This window comes from Rhinopithecus bieti, unplaced genomic scaffold, assembly GCF_001698545.2.
Source record: "Rhinopithecus bieti isolate Rb0 unplaced genomic scaffold, ASM169854v2 scaffold_1583, whole genome shotgun sequence".
NCBI classification, from domain to species: domain Eukaryota; kingdom Metazoa; phylum Chordata; class Mammalia; order Primates; family Cercopithecidae; genus Rhinopithecus; species Rhinopithecus bieti.
In genome coordinates, this window is record NW_016803645.1 from 1,407,874 (window position 1) to 1,434,909 (window position 27,036).

The window sequence follows — 27,036 nt, forward strand, 5'->3', positions numbered from 1 at the left end:
TAAAATTTACATTTTAAGATAAAGTATAGGGGTTCAACGATATTTTGCATTTACATTAGGTTGCTTCTGCTACATCAAAGGAAGCCTTTCCCAGGGAGGATACATTTTCACTGATTAAGGCAATAAATGTTTACTGAATAACAACTCTTTGCTAGACACTGTTCTAAGCCCTGGGGATACAGCAACAAACAAAACAGACCCCCATCCAAAGAAGTATCCCTGCTCTCATGGAGCTTATACTAAAGTGGAGAGAGATGAACAATAAACAGTAAAAATAATTTTTTTTAAGACGGAGTCTTGCTTTGTCGCCCAGCCTGGAGTGTAGTGGTGCGATCTTAGCTAACTACAACCTCCACCTCCTGGGTTCAGGCAATTCTCCTGCCGCAGCCTCCCAAGTAGCTGGGACTATAAGAGCCCACCATAACGTCCAGTTAATTTTTGTATTTTTTTAGTAGAGACAGGGTTTCACCATGTTGGCCAGGCTGGTCTCGAACTCTTGACCTCAAGTGATCCGCCAGCCTTGGCCTCCCAAAGTGCTAAGATTATAGGTGTAAGCCACCACACTCGGCTGGAAAATAAATTTTATTTTAGGAGGTGATAAGCACTTTGACAAAATAATAAAGAAGGAAATGGGGGAGGAGGCAACGTGGAGGGGAAGGATGCTGTGATTTTTAAAAGGCGAGGAAGACTGGCTGAATGGTGACACTTCAGCAGAGACTTGCAAGGAGGAGACACCAAGTGAGTTCTGGGGAAAGGGCACTGTGGGCAGGGGCAGCAGACAGTACAAGTGCCCAAGAGGCAGGGACAGCGTGGCCGCAGCACAGCAAGCAAGGGGAAGAAGGGCAGGAGAGGTCAGAGAGGGGCTGCAGAGCCAGTGGAGGCAGCCTTGAAGGACCGTTTAAGGACTCTGGCTTTCACATTGAGAAAAAAAGTCATAATTAGAGGGTGTGATAGAGAAGCCTCATTGTGAGACATTTTAAAAGGATCTGTGTGGCTGCTGTGTGGATCTGGATTGTCAGTAACAAACTGGAAGCAGCAGGGGGACCTGCTAGGCTATCGGAACGATGCAGGGGAGAGGCAGTGCACCCCAGCTTGGGTGGGGGTGGTAAGGGAGGGGAGTGGCAGGGGAGGAGGCTTTCTCCAGACAGAGCTGAAGCTCCAAAGGGCTGAAGGGAGAGCCAGCAGGACTCGAGGGCAGGTGGAGGTAAGTGTGAGCGACACCAAGGATGACTCCACACTGTTCCATTAAAGCCATGGGAGAATGGGGACAGCAGAGCAGAGCAGGCTGTGGGGGCAAGATGAGGAGTTCAGTTTTGGACACGCTGGGTTTGAGGTGTCCGCTGGATACTTAAGTGGTAATACCAGTCTGGAGTTCCGGAGAGAAGTGGGCTAGTCCCCAACACAAAGATGGTATTTAAAATGGAAACTGGATGAGCTCTCCATAGGTAAACAAAGGAAAGACATGAGGTCCCAGGAGGCCCTGGAGCACCTCGACATTAAGAGGTCAAGGAAATGAGGAGAAGCCCATAAAGGAGATAAAATGGGCAGATAAGGAGATAAAAGATGGGCAGATAAAATGGGCAGATAAGGAGATAAAAAGGAGATAAAATGGAACTGAATTAAGAGGAACCAAGAAACCGGGCACTGGCTCACACCTGTAATCCCAGCACTTTGAGAGGCTGAGGCAGGCAGATCACCTGAGGTCAGGAGTTCGAGACCAGCCTGGCCAACATGGTGGAAGTAACCACGTCTCTACTAAAAAAAACTACAAAAATTAGCCGGGCTTGGTGGCCCATGCCTGTAATCTCAGCTGCTAGGGAGGCTGAGGCAGGAGAATCACTTGAACCTGGGAGACAGAGGTTGCAGTGAGCCGAGATTGCATCACTGTAGTCCAACCTGGGCAACAGAGCGAGACTCCGTCTCAGAAAAAAAAAAAAAAAAGAGGAAACCAAGAGAGTGTGTGGCATCTAAAGACAATTGGGAAAAGGGTTTCAGGGAGAAGACTGAGACACCATGTCAAATGTTCCTGATTCAAATAACAAAAACCAGAACAAGCACTGCATTTAGTAGGTAGGTCTGGCATTATGCAGGTCCCTGTGAACAGGACAAGGGCAGAATGGGGTGAGTTTGAGGATGAGGCCAATGAAACTGAAGGGAGTGAATACAGACAGCTCATTCTAAGAGTTTTATAGTAACGGGGAGCAGAGAGGAATCAGATGCTAGCGGGAAGGACAGAGAGATCAAGAGAGCTTCATTTGATGTCTATGTGTGTATCTTCAGGAAAAATTCCAGCACACTAATGAGAATTAAAGGGAAAATGTGATTTGGTGTAGAAAGAGGGACCATTCCTAAAATGTCCTAGAACGAGTCAAAGGGAGAGGAATCACACGCACAAGAGGAGGTGGCTCTATAGCAACTGCCCCTCCTATCACAGAAACTTCAGAAACGTTTGAGAGGCACCAACATCACATGCATGCGGTGCGGTGCCAGGATACAGGAGCTCAAGCTCCAGTGAGAAACTCCTTGATTACTTGCATGTCACCGTGTTGTCTTGTCACTTCTATTTTTCCCCCTGTGACATTTTTTAAAAAGGTAAGTGACGGTTACTGTTAGTTTCCTGTTATTTCAGGGGTCTTGTTATTGTTGTTGTTTTACAGTTAACTTGTCTGGCTGTTTGGGTACATTTGTGATCATCCTACCAATTTTCAATGGAGTGTGTGTGTGTGTGTGTGTGTGTACGTATTCCAAGAATGTATGGACACTTTCCATGAAGTGCTTTACTCTCCAGTGCCTCCTCATGTCATGAGTTTCCTCAGTTCACTACTGTGTCTGTGTATAAAGCTTCCTTTCACTTGTCTTTAAGACGCCTTTTTCCACCTTCCAGGGGTGGCCAAGGGCAACTTGAAAACAAGTCTATCTTTATTCTCTCCACTTGGTTTCTTCTCATTGCCTTTAATCATATGGATTCTAGCTTTTGTCTTTAAAAGCTTGCAAACTCCATCTCTCCTTAGCCCTTCTTCACATCTCCATTTCAGAAATCCGACTCTAGCAATTCTGCGACTATAGAGACGGGTCAGAGACAAGTACAGAGGCAGGATAAGGATTATTCTCACTTGCCAGTGCTTGAACCATACCCAGGATTTTTTAACCTTTATTCAAGTCCTAGGAACACCCTGAATCAACTTCATCCCGACATTATCTGTGGGACTCACCGCATCCCTTTCCTTAAGTGTAAATGATAACTTGGTCTATCACTTTTTGTGTAAAGTTTACTTTTCCAAAAGTGCCTTACATCATCTTGGCACTAAAGCCAGGCCTCATCTGCTGTGTTTCTGTTCCCGTCCAGGGCTTCTTTTCTGTAAGGCACAGAAGTAAGAAAACCTAAACAGTTTTCTATTGGAATGTGACTATAAACCAAACAAAACCAATCTAAGACTGAAACAGGAAGAGAATGGCAGATTAAGTCTAATCCAAGCTGCCTTATCACATAGGTTAGGGCAACAGTCAGAGAGCTGATGGTCACAGATTGAATGTACGGCTTTGAATTTGAGCAGGCTATGAGAAAAGCAAAGCCCTTTTCTCTACTAGACCTTTAAACAGTCAGGTAAACCAAACCAACAGACAGGTTACCAAGCACGTTTGGTAAACAGGTAAGTAAACAGATGAAAGAAAGAACCAAAAAAAAGAGGAAAGAAGAAGGAAGGATGGACAAGGGGAGGAAGGAAATGTATGTGCATGTAGGCTGGGCGCGGTGACTTATGCCTGTAATCCTAACACTTTGGGAGTTCAAGGCGGGTGGATCAGAAGTTTGAGACCAGCCTGGTCAACATGGTGAAACCCCATCTCTACTAAAAATACAAAAAAAAAATTAGCCAGGCGTAGTGGCAGGTGCTTGCAATCCCAGCTACTGGGGAGGCTGAGGCAGGAGAATCGCTTGAACCCAGAGGTGAAGGTTGCAGTGAGCCGAGATTACACCACTACACTCCAGCCTGGGTGACAGAGTGAGACTCTGTCTCTTAAAAAAAAAAAAAAGTATGTGCATTTGTCTGTAGATATATGCACACATATGTATGCATACACAAGTCTCTATTAATTATCTAAGATACATCAGGATGTGCCAAAGTTTCCTCAATTAAGGAACAGGTAGAGTAAGAAAATGACTAACAGGATACCTGGAATTTCTTTCCAAATGGGTAACTAACCATCTTTATGGCTTCAAACAAGTCGCTTCAGTTCTGTGCTTCTTCAATTGTCTCCTTTGAAACATTGCCTAAGGTCCATTTTCAGCTCTAATGTTCTGTCTCTACAATACTATCGACTATAAAGACCTTAAAAATGAGTGTTCGATATGTTTCCTGAGACACTGATGTTGAAGCCTCCTGATATTTGTAAGCCTGTTTTGAGTAATAAAAAGATATTCCACCCTGTTATTAGAATTCAACAGTCAGACATTCAGGTGTATCTACTACCATTATTATTACTTTTTACTGTCTTTAATAGTGCTGCTATTTCTTTCTATTCCATACCTTTATCTTTTTTCTAGCCCTTCTAGTAAAGCTGTTATTACCTTCACATAGAAGGTACACTTAATTTCAAAAAAAAGATGCGAATTATTCCTTTAAAAAATGTCCAAATAGACATTGTTCTTCATGGCCCATATTTTTTTAAATCTAAAAGTTGAAGACCAGGCGCAGTGGCTCACGCCTGTAATCCCAGCACTTCGGGAGGCTGAAGTGGGCGAATCATGAGGTCAGGAGATCGAGACCATCCTGGCTAACATGGTGAAACCCCATCTCTACTAAAAACACAAAAAAATTAGCCGGGTGTGGTGGCGGGCACTTGCAATCCCAGCTACTAGGGAGGCTGAGGCAGGAGAATGGCGTGAACCTGGGAGGCGGAGCTTGCAGTGAACAGAGATCATGCCAGTGTACTCCTGCCTGGGCGACACTGCAAGACTCCGTCTCAAAAAAAAAAAAAAAGAAAAAGTTGAACTAAGGGATCTCACTAACCTGATTTATTATAATCACATAAGTGAATCTTACACAATGAAACCAAGAGGCACATACACATATAGTAAAGTGCCCCATCAGATATTTAAGCTCTGTGGTTTTTTATTCAATACTTCTGGTGGGAAGAAGCTGCAAAGACCTTTAACTAATTTTGCGAAAGAAAGCATGGCTCTGCTCAAACACAATCTCAGACCACCAAGACAGAATCATCTGTTTTACTTAGTGGGTAAGTGAAGGACCCACTTACCCACTGGAAAACTAATCTCTTCACAAGGAGCCTAAGCTTATCTTGCACTTCCAGGCATCCTTCCTGCAGGCCAGATCTAATGAGAGGGCTTTGCAAAGTCACTCCCTCTGCACTAAAGTATTGAAAAAAGGTGTTATCTACTTGCATTCAAAACACTATTTATGGTCTGGTCAGTATGAATTTGAGTCGTTAAGTTCTTCAACAGACTTCACTTTCTGTCCACAAGCTCTGGCAAAAATCAAAGTAGGTGACAAGTGTTAATGTGACCAGAGAAGGAGGAGGCCAGTGCTCTGTTCCTGCTCTCAATGCTTGCTGGCTCTGTCAGAGCAGCATTTCTTAGATTAAAAGGAAAAGTCATCAATAAAATGTGACCAATCTTTCTAACCTGCCTGAACCACATTCACATTCCTCCATCCCTAAAGACGTGTCTGTAAAGGAAGTGAACACACGGGGGGTGCGCACTACACCGATGGAGATGACAGCCCTGACCTAACACAGCTGAAAATGAACCCACGTAGCCTGCCTGAAAATAATTCACAACCTCGTAATGCTGAAAGTATAAAATTTTAGAATCCCTAAGTGTGACGAAAGGCCACAACAAAATGTTTAAACATGTTAGGAGAAACTCCAGCAGCTGTTCACTCGTACCCTTACTTTCCAGAAATTCTATAAATAATCCTGTAAGTTACAATGACTTCAATAAAGCTTCCTATTTCTGTCTCTCCACCTACCAATTTTCTGCGAATTACATGCTTGGCCAAATTAATGTAAAGCCAAGGAAGAACTACACCAAAGCCAGGGATCCTCGGCCCCTGCCGATGAGCAAACACTAGACGTCCAGCAGTACTTGTGCTTCTGGGGTTTCAAACACCCTAATGAATGAGCAGCCTCTAATGGACTAGAAGATGAATCAATCACTCCTCTTAAACAAGTACCCCCCTCCCAAGATTACAAGGGATTCCATTTCTTTTCATCAAGTTTAAGACAAAAGACAAACGATACTAAACAGCGAACATCAAATTACAAGTTTGAAAAGAAACTCTTAAGCTAAATAGCCCACTCAGCTCAAAACTAAGCCCTGATGAGATTATATAATAACCCAAAAACTGCAAAATACAATCTCTGCCACATTTTAATTTCCCTTTCTACCCTGAAAAAATTAACTGGTAAAGTAATAGTCATCAATGCTTTAACACGATCAGACTGAGACGTGGTACTTTCTTGAGACCATCAAGAAAAATAAATCCATACAATATGTACAACTTTTGGAGAGTTAATTAATAAAACGGGGCAGGCAACTGCAATAAATCACCAATAGGTGTTTGAAAGCATATAGACACTCAAATTTAAAGGTAATGATTCCCTTATGCACAGCAACGTGTGCTGCCTAAGTACACAATAATGTCAAACAAAAATAAGTCAGCACTTACATACTGCCGGTGGGAGGATTTTGAGAAACATTTTTATCTCACTTATAAAATTACATCTCAACTCCAGAAGAGGGAAAGTAAACATTTATAACCTTACCTTTGCCAGAACTTTGGATGTAGCCAGTATTTCTCAGGGTCTTTTCGTTAATAAGAAAAGTTTCACGAAGCTAGATTCTATATACACATCCACAAACTCACTCTTCCTTCTGCTCATGGTAAGCCAGGAAACACTGTCTAACACTTCAAATGCTCAGCCGTTGAGAGCTAAAAACAGATCCTGTGCAATGCTGGATATATTTTTGTCTGCTAGCTACACACCCTCATCATGTTCAATTTTTTCCATTGGTGGAACAGTATGATGCAGACTTAACCAGAAGTGGTTTTCCATGGGCTGCCTGAAGCCATTAGCCGGGACAGCCTGCCATCATGCCTCAGAGAGGCCAGGCTCGCCCATGACTGGGCTGTTGTTGGGCCTGCATTCCATAATTACCACTGAAGTTCCATAGGAACGCGGCTCCCAAGTCAGCCGAATAAAGGTTTACTCACTTGAAGGGAGCCTCAGCTTCTTTTTTAAGTCCTTTAGCAGTAAGAATACACACCTACCATCCTTGCATTTAGAGCAGTAGTAAACATTCTGCCTCCAAAACCACAGCTGGAATGTTATGATCATAAAAATCCTGCCTCAAGAGAGGCCCTTAAGAATAATATCATGATTTGCAAAATATCGGGTATAAACTTCCTTGTGTTCCTTGCTGGAGTTCTTTCATTTTTAAGTTAGTTGAACCATGGTCTTGTACATTGGAAGTCCTTGTTACCCCAATGTGGTGCTTTTTTATTAAAAAGGAACCATTAAATTATCTTAAATAAAAGTTATATACAGCAGAAATTCAGAGTGTTTTGGGATCTTGCTATATCCTTTGATGAAAGACCTTACATTTTAAAAATACCCCAAAAAGGCTGGGCATGGTGGCTTACGCCTGTAATCCCAGCACTTTGGGAGGCCTAGGAGGGTAGATCACCTGAGGTCAGGAGTTTGGAACCAGCCTGACCAATATGGTGAAACCTGTCTCTACTAAAACTACAAAAATTAACCAGGTGTGGTGGCACACACCTGTAATCTCAGCTACTCAGGAGGCTGAGACAGGAGAATTGCTTGAACCCGGGGGGTAAGGTTACAGTGAGCCGAGATCACACCACTGCACTCCAGCCTGGGAGACAGAGAGACTCCCTCTCAAAAAAAATAAAAATAAAATAAATAAAAATACCCAAAAGGTAAAGCAGCATTTTCAGATCTTTTATGTTATTGTGGAGGGGGGGATGATGAATAGAACAGGATCACAAACCTTTATTTTATAGAAGAAAACCACTTAATCAAAGATTTTCAAAATGTGCATATTCTAAGTATGTGAATACACAAATTATCCTGGACAAACATGTGGCAAGAGATTTTTAATGTAATATCTTCATCATTTTAAAAATAACAGAGGCTGGGCACGGTGGCTCATGCCTGTGATTCCAACACTTTGGAAGGCTGAGGTGGGAGGATCACTTGAGCCCGGGAGACCACCCTGGGCAACATAGGGAGACTGTCTCTACCAGAAAAAAATTAAACAATTAGCTACCAGGAAAAAATTTAAAAATTAGCCAAGCCTGGGAGTGCATACCTGTGGTTCAGGCTACAAGGGAGGCTGATGTGGGCAGATCACTTGAGCCCAGGAGTTCAAGACCACCCTGGACAACATAGGGAGACTCTGTCTCTACAAAAAATAAAAATAAAAAAATTCTCCAGGGCCAGGGGCGATGGCTCACGCCTGTAATTCCAGCTTTTGGGAGGCCAAGGCAGGCGGATCACTTGAGGCCAGGAGTGTGAGATCAGCCCGGCCAACACGGTGAAACCTCGTCTCTACTTAAAATACAAAAATTAGCCAGGCGTGGTGGCGGGCACCTATAGTCTCAGCTACTCATGAGGCTGAGGTGGGAGAACTCGGGAGGCAGAGGCTGCAGTGAGCCAATATCGTGTCACTGCACTACAGCCTGGGAGACACAGCAAGACACTATCTCAAAAAAAAAATTTTTTTTTAAATTAGCCAGGCGTGGTAGCACATGCCAGTACTCCCAGTTACTTGGGAGCTGAGGTGGAAGGATCTCTTGAGCCTGGGGAGGTCAAGGCTGCAGTGAGCCATGACTGCACCACTGCACTCCAGCCTGGGTGACAGAGTGAGACCCTCTCTCAAAAGAAAAAGGATCTACATATCCAACAGAAAGATTTTTACCTAATATTATAGACCAGACTCTACCATAGACAGATAAGTCTTTAATTTCCTATCTGGATGAAAACTGTATCTTTACATACACATCCATCCATCTACCCATGTAGGCACACACACAATCTTTTTCCATATGAAGTTATTATACACTTGAAAGTATGCTTTCTAATCTTTTTTTTTTTTTTTTTTTTTTTTGAGATGGAGTCTCTCTCTGTCACCCAGGCTGGAGTGCAGTGGCATGTTCTCGGCTAACTGAAACCTCTGCCTCCCGGGTTCAAGTGATTCTCCTGCCTCAGCCTCCCTAGTAGCTGGGACTACAGGCACCCGCCACCATGCCTGGCTAATTTTTTGTTTTTTGGTAGAGACGGCGTTTCACTGTGTTAGCCAGGATGGTCTCGATCTCCTGACCTCGTGATCCGCCCACCTTGGCCTCCCAAAGTGCTGGGATTACAGGTGTGAGCCACCATGCCTGGTCATGCTTTCTAATCTTAATTGGCCAATAATAAGAGCCATTATTTAAGACCATCAGTGTAATAGTTATAAAAATTAGCCTGGCCACAAAACATTTAAGTCAGGGCAGGGGCAGGGGAGAATTTCAGAGGGAGGAAAAAAATGTTAACCTGAACACAGAACAGGGAATTTTTAGTGCCGGAGGGATAAACCTGCAAAATTCCCTATTCCAATCCCCTCAAAGTACAGATAAACAGAGACCTTAAGTGACTTGCAAAAGGTCACAGAGCTGGCCAGCAACAGGCAGCAGCACAAGGACGTACCACCCAAGTAACCACAAGCCCCGGGACTGAAGTCAGAGGTTGCCACGGAGGCCAAGTCACATAACACAAAACATGGGAATCCCCAAAATGTTAATTTGGTGTGTGGGTGTGTGTGGGTGTGTGTGTGTTAGGTAAATACAGAAGAATGAATGAATACTATTAAATCATGAGCTCTGCTTCCGTCAGACCCAGCAGCCTCATTTCTGTTACTAAAATAGGGAAAATAAAATAAAATAACAGCCAGTGTAAAAGAACGCCTTCCACATTGACTTAAGACAGAAAGGGGACTCCATGATACAAAAGGAAACGGAAGAAAAATCTATTTGCAGAAGGAAATTTAAGAGCATGTAATCGAAAAGCAAAAAAAAAAAAAACAATCAGAAGAACAATTAATTGCAGGAAATACTTGCATGTCCTACTCTATTCCTTCTTTCTTTTTTTTTTTTTTTTTTTTTTTGCGATGGAGTCTCACTCTGTTGCCGGTTGGAGTGCAATGGCGTGATCTCGGCTCACTGCACTCCGGCTCCTGGGTTCAAGTGATTCTCCTGCCTCAGCGTCCTGAATAGCTGGGATTACAGGGTTGCACCACATACCTGGCTAATTTTTGTATTTTTAGAAGGCAGAGGGTTTCACCATGTTGGCCAGGCTGGTCCTGAACTCCTGATCTCAGGTGATCTGCTTGCCTCGGCCTCCCAAAGTGCTGGGATTACAGGCGTGAGCCACTGCGCCTGGCTCATAATTCCTGCTTCTAGGTGTTTTTAAAACAATTCTGACCTTTTGATACATTTTATATGTAGATCCCTCTCTGCCAGAACCGCCTGTACACATGAATTATCTCCAACATTCCTCAGATATTTCCAATGGGTTTGCATTGTCTGATTTCATTTTTTATTACTGAGGTCACCCAAATGACTTTAGTTCTATGATTTTACAAAGTCACTTGGGGTTTCAAACTATGTAAGGTTTCTCAAGGGCTTTAGACTGCCCAAGTACAGTCGAATACTGTCAATTTAGTTCTCCATCCTAAAATTACAAAAACCAGATAGTTCCAAATCATAAAACTAGACTTGCTCTTTCTAATGCTTCGTTCTGAGATAATAATATAACAGGACATATGTGTTAACAGGCATCTAAAATTAAATTCCTTGGCAAAGATCTCTAAGAAAAATGTAAATTACTACTTACTAAGTATTCTATTCTGAAGCATACAATGCAAAATGACCCACGTAAAAGCAAAAATAGCAAACTATTAACAATTATAGAATCAAGTGGTGGGCTTATGGGTGTTCACTGTACAATTCTTTTGATTTTTCTCTATTCTTGCAAATTTTCTTAATAAAATGTTGGTAGGAAAATATATGTACACACACACACACACCCCCGCAATAAATCAATCCATAAAAAAACTACATGCCTAGTCCAAAACTATACAAAAATTGTCACAAACCTGATTGTAAATAAGAAACCTGAATATCCTAGACAGTATGTGTACACATGCATGCAAAGATATGTTATTGAGGGTTTCTGTTCCTATCCAGAGAAGAGCTGGAGAATATAAAATAAGACGGGGCACAGGAACATCTCCAGAATGAAAAGTTTGAGAGCCACTATCACATGACAAGTTTGAGAGCCACTATCACATGACAAATTGTTATTAATAAAAATAAGGGAATAGTGGAAACATCTTAGGCTTCAAAACCAGTAGATCTGGGCTAGCAGTTCACCTCTTCATAACTTAGAGGCTTCCTGAATCCCTTTTCCTTCCTCATAAAGTGGGGTTGACAATCATAGTGCCTATCACAAATAAAAAATGTAAATAATATGTTCTAATCTGTAAATAGTTATAAGAAAAACTGACACTAAAATATAAGTTCTAGGCCAGGTGCAGTGGTTCACACCTGTAATCCCAGCACTTTGGGAAGCCAACGCAGGAAGACCACTTGAGGTCAGGAGTTCAAGACCAGTCTCGCCAACACAGTGATACCCCATTTCTGCCCAAAAATTAGCCAGGCATGGTGGCATGCACCTGTAGTCCTAGCTATTCGGGAGGCTGAGGTGGGAGAATCACTTGAACACAGGAGGCAGAGGTTGCAATCAGCTGAGATTGCGCCACTGCACTTACTCCAGCCTGGGCGACAAAGTGAGACCGTGTCTCAAAAAAATAAAGGCTGGTGCAGTGGCTCATACCTGTAATCCCGGCACTTTGGGAGGCCAAGGCAGGCGGATCATGAGGTCAGGAGATCAAGACCATCCTAGCCAACATGGTGAAACCCCATCTCTACTAAAAAGTACAAAAAATAGCCAGGTGTGGCAGCATCCACCTGTAGTCTCAGCTACTCGGGAGGCTGAGGCAGGAGAATTGCTTGAACCCAGGAGGTGGAGGCTGCAGTGAGCCAAGATTACACCACTGCACTCCAGCCTGGGCAACAGAGCGAGAGTCCATCTCTAAATAATAAAATAATGTTCTAAAGTAATGTGAGCTCTCAGAAATAACCTCTCTGCTTAGAATTCAAAGAAGAAAACAATAAAAACTCCTTCCACATTCTTTACTTTTCAGGTCAAACACAGAATGCTTCTGACAGAACATCCCACCTAAGCGCCACTCCTTACTGCTAATCTATATTCAAGAAAGAAAAAAGTAAAAATAAAAGAATAACAAGTAGAGATTAAAGATATAAAGTACTTTTACCCAAACAGGATTACAAAAGATTAAATAATCCCTCACAAATGTAAACATGCACCTTGGATGTAATTGCATTAATGGGTAAAAACCTTGGCTATACTCATGTGCTGAAGAGGGCTTCCCCACAGTTTCTGATGAAAAAGCGATACTTTAAATAATGTAGGCTGAAGGAACCCAGACCTTGAGAAATGCGATGGCAAAAATGTCCCAGATGAAGGCAATACTAGAAGAAAATGACGTACACCAAGTATCTGCCCGAGAATCCTGCGATCCTCAGAAACATTACTGGGGGAGATGATTTTTCTCCCCATTTGATTGAAAAGCCCAAATTCAGGTAGTCTGTTTCTAAAACCAAAGGTTTCCAAATTTGCCCAGAGAATGCAGTAAGGGCAGATATGACTGGCCTTCATATCTAAACCAGGGGTGGTGTGAAAGTTTACCTCCCACATGTCATGCTGAAAACCCAAGCAAATGTACAACTGATGTGCAATTCATTGGCCACTCAGACATTGTTCCTAAGAAGCTGGCAAAACAGCTCAGGGCCCACTATTTAGAGTCCCTCTGGCTTGACATCAGATCCCGCTGTGTGACACTGGACACATCATTTAATTTCTCTGAGCCTCAGTTTCTTAATCTGCAAAATGGGGATAATTTTGTCTGCCTCCCAGGCTTACTGTAAGGATCACATAAAATAATAGATGTAAATTGTTTAACATAAGGCCTGCCTCTTAGAATGTTAATTCCACAAGGCAGGGATTTTGTTTAAATTGTTTACTGTTGAAAGCCCAGGACTTTAAGAAGTGCCTGGCACATGGTGAATACCCAATAAATATATGTTAAGTAACTGCATGCATGAATGAATGAATTAATGAATGGGAGGTGACAGTGATGGTGGCAGTGGTAGTAAATGTGAAAGGAAGAACAGTGTTTGTTGCACTCTACGTCTCTGTGTCAGACGCCAAGCAATCCCTTTATTTAAAATAAGCCACGCCACATGCGATCACTGCCCATCAAGCAAAATTTTCAGAGTTTTTGCTTAAAGATCCCCCGCCATTCTCCATTAGCATTTCATATTCCAAGCTGGCATCTTCAACAAGGCAACACTGCAGTGCCGCTGTGCTGGCGGCTGGCCACGTGCTCCTGCCTCCTGCTCTATGCTCCGCACTATGGGAGAAGCGCCAGCACCTGCTGCTGTGAGTCAAGGTCTCACAGTCACAAAAATCAGACGACCCAAACTTCTGCTCTGCCTAATGATCATACGCAAACAACAGCATTTCTCACAAATGCTGATGAAGAGAACCCACCAGTCTTGGTTTAAAAACTGAATACAGTCATGTGCAGCATAGCAATGTCATAGCTGATGACAGACTGCATATATGGTGGTTTCATATGATTATAATACCATATTTTTAATGTATCTTTTCTCTGTTTAGATATGTTTAGACACACAAATACTTCCCATTGTGTTACAACTGCCTGCAGTATTGAATACAATCACATACCATATAGGTTTGCAGCCTAGAAACAATAGGTTATGCCATATAGCCTAGGTGTGCAGTAGGCTGTACCATCTAGGTTCATGTAAGTACACTCCATGATGTTCGCACAACGAGGAAATCACCTGACACTTTTCTCAGAACTTTCCCCACTGTCAAGTGATGCATGACTATACTGCATATTAACTGATTCAGACAAACCCAGACAAATCCTAACTATAACAAACAAATGAACAAAAAACACTGGTAAACATAGCGTTAACGTAACTTCAATGCTATTGCCTCACAACACTGTTATGAAGAAATGTTTCTGGGCCTAAAAGTTCTGGTAATGTTCTTCTCCTACAATTATTATGCATCATGTTTGTGAGCCTTATACCACACCATCATTAATTACTCAATGGCTATGTATTAAATGAAAGCAAAATGAAGAACAAAATAAATTTTTAACATTTTAAAAAGCAAACTGGAGATGTCTTCAAAATCAATGGTCAATTTTGAGAAAATTCAAAACATAATACTAGCATGGTATGTATTGCTTTAAAACCATTACAAATCTAAATTCCCTAATATAAACTTTTTCTAAGTGTTTCAAAGGCATTAAATGCACAAATAAATTTTAATACAGTCAATTATCTTGGAAATGAGATATTTTATGATATATACATCATATATGGAGATGATGTATAGATTATATATGATATATAACATATAGATTATATGATATATATAACATATATAGATGATATATATATATGAGATATATATATATAGAGAGAGAGAGACACGGAGTTTCGCTCGTTGCCCAGGCTGGAGTGCAGTGGCGCGATCTTGGCTCACCGCCACCTCCACCTCCCGGGTTCAAGCAATCCTCCTGCCTCAGCCTCCCAAGTAGCTGGGATTACAGGCGTGTGCCACCATGCCTGACTAACTTTGCATTTTTAGTAGAGATGGGGTTTCTCCATATTGGTCAGGCTGGTCTCAAACTCCTGACCTCAGGTGATCAGCCTGCCTCAGCCTCCCAAAATGCTGGGATTACAGGTATGAGCCACTGCGCCCGGCCTTATGGTATATTTATAAACTCCAAGTGTTACTTACATAACAAGCAAGCCCCAATAATATCACCAAATGATCAATTAATTACTTTCACAAGAATGTGCAAATATTAAGTGACATAAAAATGAGGATTTAAAACCTTTGGCCGGGCGCGGTGGCTCAAGCCTGTAATCCCAGCACTTTGAGAGGCCGAGACGGGCGGATCACGAGGTCAGGAGATCGAGACCATCCTGGCTAACAAGGTGAAACCCCGTCTCTACTAAAAAAATACAAAAAACTAGCCGGACGAGGTGGCGGGCGCCTGTAGTCCCAGCTACTCGGGAGACTGAGGCAGGAGAATGGCGTAAACCCGGGAGGCGGAGCTTGCAGTGAGCAGAGATCCGGCCACTGCACGCCAGCCTGGGCGGCAGAGCGAGACTCCGTCTCAAAAAATAAATAAATAAATAAATAAATAAATAAATAAATAAAACCAATTCTTCATAAAAGTTGTTCTTTTCCATTTTTACCACTTTTATTCAACAAAGTACTGGAAATCCTGGCCAGGGCAATTAGGCAAGAGAAAGAAATAAAAAGCATCCAAATTGGAAAGGAAGAAGTCAAATTACCCTTTTGTTCAAAGTAGCCTTTGTTCACACATGACATGGTTTTATATTTAGAAAAACCTAGACTCCACCAAAAACTGTTGGAACTGATAAACGAATCCAGCAAAATTGCAGGATACAAAATAAACATACAAAATCAGTAGCATTTATATAAGCCAACAGCGAACAATATGAAAATGAAATCAAGTAGGCAATCCCATTTACAATAGCTACAACGAATGTAAAATATCTAGGAAGCAATTTAACCAAAGAAGTAAAAGATTCATGCAATAAAAACTATAACACACTGATAAAATAGACTAAAGAGGACACATTAGAAAATGGAAAGATATTCCATGCTCACGGACTGGAAGAATTAATATTGTTAAAATGGCAATACTACCCAAAGCAATTTACAGATTCATTGCAATCCCTATCAAAATACCAACGACATTCCTCACAAAAATAGGAAAAAAACATTCTAAACTTTATGTAAAACCACAAAAGAACCTGAATAGCCAAAGGTATAGATCAATAAGAACAAAGTTGGAGGCATCAAACTATACCGGACTTCAAAATTTACTGCAAAGCTCTAATAACCAAATGAGCATGGTACTGGCTTAAGAAAGAAAGGAAAAAAAAAAAAAAAAAAAAACACATACACCAGTAGACCAGAACAGAGAATCCAGACATAAATCCACACATTTATAGCCAACTCATCTTTAACAAAGGCACCAAGAACATACAATGGGGAAAGGACAGTCTCTTCAATAAATTGTGCTGGGAAAACTGTTAACTATAGGCAGAAGAATAAAATTAGACTCCATCTCTCACTATACACAATAAATCAAGTCAAAATGGATTAAAGACTTAAAGCTAAGACCTGAAAACATGAAATGTCCAGAAGAAAACATTTGGGAAATGCTCCAGGACATTGGCCTGGGCGATGATTTTCTGTCTAAGACCTCAAAAGCACAGGCATCAAAGCAGAAATCAACACGTGGAATTACATCAAGCTAAAAAGCTCCTGCCAGCTAGGCACAGTGGCTCACGCCTATAATCCTAGCACTTTGGGAGGCCAAGGCAGGAGGATCACTTGAGGCCAGGTGTGTGAGGCCAGCGTGGGCAACAGAGTGGGACCTCTCTCTACAAAATTTTAAAAAGTGGCTGGCTATGATGGTGAGCGCCTGTGTTCCCAGTTACTCAGGAGACTGAGATGGGAGGATGGCTTGAGCCCAGGGGTTTGAGGCTACAGTGAGCTGTGATCACACCAATGCACTCCAGTCAGGGTGACAGAAGAAGACCCTGTTTCAAAACAATAAAAATAAAAAGCTCTGCACAGAAAAGGGAACAATCAGCAAACTAAAGAGACAACCCACAAAATGGGAGAAAATATCTGCAAACTACCTATCGGACAAGGGATTAATAACCATGACACATAAAGAGCTCAAACAACTCAATAGCAAAAAACAAATAATTCGATTAAAAATGGGCAAAAGATCTGAACTGATATAATGGCCAACAGGTACATAAAAAAACACTCACCATCACTAATCATCAGAGAAATAAAATGAGATATCATCTCACCCCAGTTAAAATGGCTTTTATAAAAATGACAGGCAATGACAGATGCTAGAGAGGATGCAGAGAAAGGGAAACCCTTGTACACTCTTGGTGGGAATGTGAATTAGTACAATCACTATGGAGAACGGTTTGGAGTTTCCTGAAAAAACTAAAAATAGAATTACCATATGATCCAGCAATCCCACTAGTGGGTATAGATCCAAAAGAAAGAAAGCCAATATATCAAAGAGGTATTTGCACTCCCATGTTTATTACAGCACTATTCACAATAGCCAAAATATATCAACCTAAGTACCCATCAAGAGATGAATGGGTCAAGAAAATGTGGTATACATACATAATGGATTATTATTCAGCCATAAAAAGAATGAAATCCTGTCATTTGCAGCACTGTGGGCGAAACTGGAGGTCATTATGTTAAGTGAAATAAGTCAAGCACAGAAAGACAAATATCACATATTCTCACTTATATGTGGGAGATTTAAAACAAAAAGTAAGTCTGATGAAAGTAGAGAGTAGATTGGTGGTTGCCAGAGGCTGGGAAGGGTAGGAAGGAAAGGATGAAGACAGGTTGATTAATGGGTTCAAATATACTGTTTGATACAAGAAATAAAACCTAGTGTTAGATCAGTAGAGTGACTCTAGTTTACAATAATCTATTGTAAGTTCCAAACTAGCTACAAAAGAATAGTTCTAATGTTTCTAACATAAAGAAAATACAAATATTTAAGGTAATGGGTATCCCAATTACAGATTTGAGCTTTACAAATTATATGAATGTGCTAAATTACCATTCATACCCCGAAACTATGTACATCTATTATGCATAATTTAAAAATCATTTAAAAAATTTTTTTCTTTAAAGTGACCTTTTTCTGTAGGTCATTATATCCAAATTAAATATATATACCTTAACAAACAACAATGGGTGATAATGTACACAATCCTAAGTTTTGAAATTAAATACAACGCTTTATAAAGGCTAACAGGTAATACTTTTGTGTAAATGATAACATCTGTATTATTATGCTACCCAAAAAGAACCCTACAAAATGAGTTTTGGCTAAGGTAAAACAAAGTTTTTGGTAGAAAAAAAAATCCTTTAGGAAATATGCTTGTAAAATCCCGGCTTATAAATACTAGCTACTGGGTACATCTGTTTACAACATTTTTGAAGGGTTCTATTGGAATATTGAAGAAAGTGCAAGTAATCTGCTCAGATCTAATTGTAGTTAAAGTTATAATGTTATATTCAGCCTCTCAGTCAACTCCTAATATTTTCTCTTTATAGACTGAAGTAAAATTTTTCAAGCTGGAAGTTTCCTAGTAAGTTTAATTAAGAGAATAATTGAATTTGAGTTCCAAAGAGACCAGACAGGTCATCTATCTAGCCCAACCTTCCCTCTAATTTAGGAACCTCCTACAGCATCCTGACAGATGGGGCTACTTTCATTTACCTAAATACATTGAGTGATGGAAAGTTCACAGATCCATTAGGGGGCACATTCCATTGGTAAATAACCAGTTGATAGATGAGAACTCCTTCCAGCAACTTTAAATCAGTCATTCTAAAAATTCCACTAATAAGTCTTTCCATCATTATCAACACACATCCTACTCCTCTCTTCCACCCAACCACCCTGCAAAAAGCTGAAGTTAATTACCATGGATCTTGCCTGCTCTCTCTCTAGCCAAGCTCTTCTCTGCCTTCTGCCCTGTCTTCACGATGAAGCCAGAATCACTCTCATAAAGCAAAACAAAGTCAGATTCTGTTCATAACTAAACATCAAAATGCACAAAGAACAGAGTCCTAAAACTTCAATCTGTGCCTTAATAGGCACTGAGCCCACTCTCTCAGTTATATCCACTCAGAGTCAACAAGGTTACAGGTTCCATCCATTTGGGTCCATGAAGTCTAGGGCAGACTGGGGATCCACTGGAAAAAGCAGAATGGAACTTAGTTCCATAGATCACAGATGTGTGCAAATTACACACTGTCCCCATTTCACCAAGCCAGGAGGCCACAGTAGATGCTAGGAAAGGCAAAAAAGACATGCTGCCAGGCAACTCCTTCTCCATGCCCATGGAGAACTGAAGAAGAGGGAGGAAATGAGTCATGTCTGAAGACAGAGGGAACCTTTAACTGTCCAGATTAGGGGTTACACTCAGATACCTTCAGAGCTATTTAAATGTATGAGCGAAGCCAGGCACGGTGGCTCATGCCTGTAATTCCAGCACTTTGGGAGGCTGAGGCAGGCGGATCACTTGAGCTCAGGAATTCAAGACCAGCCTGGGCAACATCGCGAAACCTCATCTCTACAAAAAAAAAAAAAAACAATAGATACAGATAGAGATAAATATATATAAGCTAGATATGGTGGGGCATGCCTGTAGTCCCAGCTGCTCAGGAGGCTGAGGCAGGCAGGTTGCTTGGATCCAGGAGGTTGAAGCTGCAGTGAGCTGAGACAGCACCACTGTACCACAGCCTGGGTAACAGAGTAAGACCCTGTCTCAAAAAAAAGAAAAGAAAAGAAAAGAAAAATAGTGTGAGCAAAGCAGGCCTGACTGAGTCATGTAGTCCTAAGACACAAAAACCACTTGTTTGCAAGTTAGGCTTCTACAAGTATACTTCCGCACACATACAAAAATACCCTCTTCTATTTTTTTTTGAAGTTTGAAACTATGAAAATATCTTTAGTTTCACCACTACTACTGTGGACATTGATAAAATAACTGTTTGTTTTCTCCTAATTCTACTAAAAGAAAACAACTTAAGTAAATGAAAAGTGACAACTGACATTTGATAATGGCAGTACTGTGTGGGGACTGTGGCAAACCAGCCGATGCATGACCCAATCAAAAGGCCACCATCTACACAGCTTCAGCTATCCACTGCCAGCTGAGAAGGCAGAACCCAGTGTTGCCAGATAAACCTACATTTTGAAGAAACACTAAAAATTTGGCTTTTCTGTAAAATTCGTAGTTTTTAAATGCAGGCAATCAATTTAAATTTAGTTAACGCAGTGATCAGGGATACATTTTCTAGGCCAGACAAAGGTTATCCACAGCCCAGAACCAGCCCCAAATTCATCAGTTTGCAGCCTCTGCTGCAAATGACAAAATACAAACAGAAAAATTTTCAATCCTAAAAAAAATTTTAAATTAAAACAATAAGCAGTCCCAACTCCCTGACTTCAGAAGGCTAAATCCTAGGTTTCTGGGGGCATACAGCCAACTTGGCCCAGGCAAGCAGATAATCAGGCATGAATCTGGAAATGGGGGCATCGACATATAAGCATTGAAAAGGACTGCAGAGGCCATGTTGTCCGCCTTCCTGGTGCCTGGAGGAATCGTCTCTATAGAGCTCTTGATCTGCAGTCGACTAGTTGCCAGATACCACATCTGGCCCTGAGACGCTCATTATTGCAAAGAGCCACCATCTCATCTTTCCACAGCTCTATAGGAAAGTCTTCCTCACATGAAGCCCAAAGTGGCCTTTCCCTACTGATACCTGCAGGTCCTAGTGCTTCCTGCAGAGGCAGATCAGACACAGCATCCCTGCTTCCCCTTACACATGACATCTGCTCAGACACTCCAAGGTCGGAATTGGCTTCCCTGCTAAGCTTACCACTTGCTAAGCTAAACCCACTCCCTTCATCATTTCGTACAGAATGCCATTTCTACACCTTCCCCAATGGCAATCACCTTCCTCTGGCTATCAATGTGCCTCTTACATCTATGGTCTGGAGAAATGGAAAGAAGGACACTCAGGTTATTAAGCACCTACACTGTGAGGTAAGCACCATGTCAGGAGTGTGACATACATTTTCATATCACAGCAATCCTCTTTGAACTGTATTATTATCATTATTTTACAGACAAGGAAACTGAGGCCAAGCAAAGTTTAGCAATTTACTGAAGGCCACAAAACAAGCACAACTGGAAAACTCAAACCAGGTGTCTGTCTGATACTAAAAAGACAACTATATTGTTATACACACAGAAAATGGCATGTTTGCAAACAGTTTTATTGTCATTGTTACTTATTAAAAGTATAACTAATTATAAGCAAGTCTATTCTTTCTGGTGATCTCAAGAATGGACTGTTGTTTTCAGTGCAAAACAAATTCTCCATGCAAACAAAACTAATTTCAAACTTGTGTTACCATTTAATGACCAGTACCCATATATAAACATATATATATATATATATTATTTTTTTTTTTTTTTTTTTTTTTTGGAGAGCAACTTTGTTCCTGCTTTTGCCGCAGGCTGGAGTGCATATGCGTGATCTTGGCTCACCACAACCTCCAACCTCCCCAGGTGCAAAGTATCTGCCCTGCCTCAGCCTCCACAAGTAGCCTGGGATTATCAGAGATGTGCCACACACCCAGCTAATTTTGTAAGCTTTAGTAGAGACTGGTCTGTTCTCCCCATGTGGTCAGGGCTGGTCTTGAACTCCTGACCTTAGTGATCTGCCTGCCTCGGCCCTCCCAAAAGTGCTGGATTCACAGCGTGAGCACATACATTATTTTTAAACCTAATTTGTAAATTGAATATATAAATATCTGAGTATATACTAAGTAAAACAGCAGACATTTATATAACCCATGTACTCACATACTTAATCATAATCATTCTACAAGGAAAATTGTATTATCCCCATTTTACATAAGAAGAAAGTGAAGCATCAAGAGGTTAAATAACCTACCCAGCTTGCATGGTAGCTCACGGCTGTAATCCCAGCACTTTGGGAGGCTGAGGTAGGCAGATCACTTGAGCCCAGGAGATCGAGACCAGCCTGAGCAACACAGCAAGACCTCGTCTCTACAAATTATAAAAAAAATTAGCTAGGCCCAGTGGCACAGGCCTGTGGTCCCAACTACTCAGGAGGCTGAGGTGGGAGGATTGCTTGATCCCAGGTGGTGGAGGTTGCAGTGAGCCAAGGTCACATCACTGCACTCCAGCCTGGGCAACAGAGCAAGACCCTGTCTCAAAAAAATAGCAATAATAACCTACTCCGGGTCACTAGCAAGAAAATGTCAGAGATAGGATTCAAAGAACTCAGGCAGTCTGACTCCAAATAACTGTAGATCTTAGGCTTTCCAAATAGTGTATTTCAGCAGTAGTTTCGAACATTGTTAACGCATAAACATCTCTCTAAAGCTAATTAGATACTACTCTTGGATATTCCAATGTAGATGATAAAAAAAAAAAAAAGGTCAACAGAAGCAAAGCTTACCAATTAGGTCAAAATTTCTCGCTTTAATATGTATTATATTTATAAATAAACCCAGAGATACTAGACCACTTCCTGTTTACATGTAATCTAATGTTAAACTTGATCATAATATGAGGGAGGAATTCACATTTCAAAAAAATGTTTAAACAGACAAATTAAACCTTTTAAATATCCTCCAGTGTGAGCAAATATCTCACCATGTGACAGTGAGCAATTTATACAATGAGCCTCATTTAACTGTTCAACTCTTACATTCAGACAAAACATATCTGCTGTGCAACAGACCCTCTTGTGGGCTCTGGACACGGGTGAGGAACCGGGCAGAGAAGGTTCCTGCCCTTGTGGAGCTTCTGCTCTAAGGAAGGCAGAGACAAGACAACAAGCTGATACACAAATATGCAAAGGAGAAAATGATCATTGAGGGACAAGGACTTTGCAGGGAACTAAGAGGGAATGGCGTGGTAGCAGTGGCTCAGTGTCCTTTAGATTGGGTGGTTAGGGGTCCTTCAGAGGGAATACTTTGAGCTGAGACCCAAACAGCATGAAGCAGTCAGTCAAGGAGAGCTGGGGCAATCTAAATAAAACAGCAGAAGATTATGCCTGGGAAGCTTATGTTTATCTGAGTGTGCTTCAGCTAAGTACACGTGAACTCCAGACACGGCAAACAGTCCGGGGAACTACCTGCCACCATTTCAAACGCCGCTGGGGAACTGTTCAGCTTTCCTGCTTTAGTACTTAACCTGCAACACCAACACATCCAATTAGTAAAACACCTCCGTCGGAATGAAACAGCCTTAAGGTCACAGTTGGAATCTGACCTTTCCTCAGTGGCTTCCTAAAATCTACGTCCCCTGAGCTTACCTGATCTTACAACTCCAGTTAGAAATTACATGCTCTCTATGTTCTCAAGCAGGAGGTCCTATTTGGTTTGGAGTTTAAGTGTGTGCTCTATCAGTATGTGGCACATAAAAGGATGGAAACTAAAGCTTCCCAGGCTGCATCCTCTCCACCTAAGCTCCCACAGAGGCCTGGCATACCCGTTTTCCACATTGAGTGGGTCATCCAGCACATCCAATTAAAGTGCTTTTGTAATAATCTACTGAACTCTGAAAGCCTGTTGCTTGCAGGAACCTCAATTATAAGCATTCGGCAAACCTACTTTGGCTTTCCCCACTCGACTTCTCATACAAAGTGCAATTAACAGAGCTACATGAGAATGTGGGGAGTAAGCAAAGAAATACAGAATGACATATACTTTTAAAGCCTTTGAGATATATAAATGCCTCAAACTTACCCACAGAGGAAGTATGGAGGACACTTAGATTCATTCATCCAGAACGAGTTGGCTGAAGGTATCCTTGTCATTCATACACGCAGCTCTGGCAAAATAAAACAAAAACACAGAGGCGGTGAGAAATAATTTTTCAAATCAGATTTTATAATTAAAGCTCAGTTTCTCAGCATTCTGTTGTATCTTGGTCTTGATACAAGAAGGGAGAATCTGAAAGAGAAATCAAGAGTTAAGTGATTAATTATAAAGGAAATAAGGTCTTCCCACATCCTAACTGGAGAAGCAGATTTACTGCTTCATTCCATAATGTCATGACTGAACCATTTGAAGATAGAATGGATGGAGGGAGAGGAGAGAGAAATAGATATAGATGATAAGTAAACAGACAGGAGCTGGATAGATGGATGGATGGACAGACGGATGGACAGATGGATGGACGGGTAGATGGATGATTGATTGTTAGACAGAGCAAGCCTACTGTGACCAAACCACTACTTCAGATGCTAGAAATAAAGCAGTGAATAAGAGAGAAAATCTCACTCTCACTGAGCTTCATTCAGATAGAAATACACAGTTCAATAAATAAATAAGAAAAATATCCTAGAGTGATACAGGCAATGCAGAGTCAACAGGGCAACGAGATAGTCGGTGACAAGTGGCTAAATTAAACTGGAAGATTAGGAATTTGCTCTCTGAAATGACAACTAGCCTGAAATCTGAATGGTATTTGAACTTAGGGAAATGATCCCCCAGGCAGAGGGATCGGCTAAGAAACACCATGTCTTGAGCCATTATTATGGATTCAGAAGCAGAACCCAAGTGGGTAGTGCCAAAGGATCAGAATTTCATAACTTACTAAACAGATGAGGCCAGGCACGGTGGCTCATGTCTATAATCCCAGCACTATGGGAGGCCGAGGTGGGCGGATCACTTGAGGTTAGGAGTTTGAGACCACTCTGGCCAATATGGTGAAACCCCGTCTCTACTAAAAATACAAAAGTTAGCCAGGTGTGGTGGCTCACGCCTGTAGTTCCCACTACTTGGGAGGCTGAGGCAGGAGAATTCCTTGAAACCAGGAGGCAGAGGCTGCAATGAGCTGAGATAGCGCCACTGCACTCCAGCCTGGGCAACAGAGAGACTCCATCCCCCCGCCCCCCAAAAAAAGTGATTTCTGAGTCGTCTCCTATTATAGAGAATAATAATACTTTCTTCTTGTATTTGATATGCTACTTGGTTATATATTAAAATTCATAGACCATTAGTCGACACATCAGAAAATACCTCTTTTTTTCATTGTTTAAAAATGTGAAACAGACTGCTTTTAGAGTGAGACTTATCTTTTTAGAAGGCATGATATTAACTCTGTGATGTACACAAGATACTTTATGATGGCAATAACCATGTGTCCTTAACCCAGAATGCAGTCCTTGATAAAGAATGCAGACTTTAGGGCAGGGGTGTCCAATCTTTTGGCTTCCCTCAGTCACATGGGAAGAGAAATTGTCCTAGGTGCCACCTAAAATATATCAACACTAATGACAGCTGATGAGCTTTAAAAAAAAAAATCACAAAAAACGTCTAATAAGGTTTAAAGAAATTTTACGAATTTGTGTTGGGCTGCACTTAAAGCCAACCTGGGCTGCAGGTGGCCCACAGGCCATGGGTTGGACAAGCTGGCCTTAGAGCAAGGGGATTGAGATTGGAGTTCAAACCCCAGCCACTCCATGACCACCTGAGTGAGCTGAGCCCAGTTATTTAGATTGTCTGATCCTCTGATTTCTTCAACTATATAATGGAAATATGATCTACACTACAGGGGTATTCTAAGTATTTAATGAAATAATGCACATAAAGTACTTAATAAATTGCTTGAAACATGTGACGTACTCAAAGTAGCAAAAAACCACAACTAGACTTTCACTGTAAATAGTCACTATTGAGAAAGGTTTGACTATCACAATGACTAATGCTATAGAAATACACCTATACGGGGGCCGGGCATGGTGGCTCACGTCTGTAATCCCAGCACTTTGGGAGGCCAAGGCAGGTGGATCATCTGAGGTCAGGAGTTCAAGACCAGCCTGACCAACATGGAGAAACCCCGTCTCTACTAAAAATACAAAAAATTAGCCAGGCGTGGTGGTGCATGCCTGTAATCCCAGCTACTCAGGAGGCTGAGGCAGGAGAATCACTTGAACCTGGGATGCGGAGGTTGCAGTGAGTGAGATCATCCCATTGCACTCCAGCCTGGGCAACAAGAGCAAAAGTACGTCTCAAAAAAAAAAAAAAGACAGAAAAGAAAAAGAAATACACCTATATAACCTGGCATAGTAAAAAGAACAATTTTCACTTATAGGATACCAGGATTGGGGTGGACCTGTTAAAACCCACCCATTTCCTTCATTCTACAGGTGAGAATTTAAAGCTCAAAGAGGTAGCATGATTTGCCCAAGGTGACATGATTAGTTTGGAGAACATTTTCAGAAATTTGTTATATCTGGTCAAGAATGCCTACCTTATAGAATACATTCCATATTGATTTAAAACTTTTTAATTCACTTTGTCATTAACCCAGTATGGATACACTATTTATTTATTTTATTTTATTTATTTTATTTTTTGAGACAGAGTCTCATTCTGTCACCCAGGCTGTAGTGTAATGGCGCAATCTCGGCTCGCTGCAACCTCCGCCTCGCAAGTTCAAGCAATTCTCCTGCCTCAGCCTCCCAAGTAGCTGGGATTACAGGCACCCACCACCACACCTGGCTAATTTTTGTATTTGTAGTAGAGACGGGAATTCACCATGTTGGCCAGGCTGGTCTCAAACTCCTAGGCTCAACTGATCCACCTGCCTTGGCCTCCCAAAGTGCTGGGATTACAGGCGTGAGCCACTGCACCCAGCCGAAAAACCTATTTTCAAATGATAAGAATAGAAAACTGAATCAAGCTGCACTGGACTCTGTCTAAATACATCATACTGACAATCTTTAAAAACCAAGAATTGTAATATTTTACTGATGGCCTCATAAATGATTATTTGCTAACTGAAAACTATAAAATATAAGATCTGCCATATTTTAATGTTTCCAATGATAATAATGTTGGATCTCAAGCATCTGTTACATGACAGAACTTTCCACATATTCATTCCAAATACCACCCTATTTCATGTTTTTTGGTTTCTATGCCTTTGCGTATACTGTTCCCTACAAGGAATGCCTCCCTGGAGAACTTCTAATTACCCCTCAAGACCCAGCTTAAGAGTCTCTTCTTCTGATCACCTACTTTCCTACCCTAAAATTCACAGGGTTTTCGCTCCCTCCTTCACCTCAACACTCTTTCTGTTACAGGCAATTGCCTTGCAATTAGTTCTTTTG

At 41.4% G+C, this 27,036-nt stretch overlaps 1 protein-coding gene and 1 pseudogene across 1 annotated transcript in view; both read right to left on the reverse strand.

Moving 5' to 3' along the window:
- The window catches only part of TIAM2 (TIAM Rac1 associated GEF 2), a 217,932-nt gene that overhangs the window by 147,194 nt on the left and 43,702 nt on the right, over positions 1-27,036 (reverse strand). The window contains exon 2 of the mRNA XM_017892053.1: positions 23,663-23,747. The gene's annotated coding sequence lies outside the window, so the exon portion shown is untranslated. The remainder of the gene's footprint in view (positions 1-23,662; positions 23,748-27,036) is intronic.
- Positions 13,420-27,036, reverse strand: part of LOC108542077 (ribosomal RNA small subunit methyltransferase NEP1-like) — a 103,425-nt pseudogene continuing 89,808 nt past the window's right edge.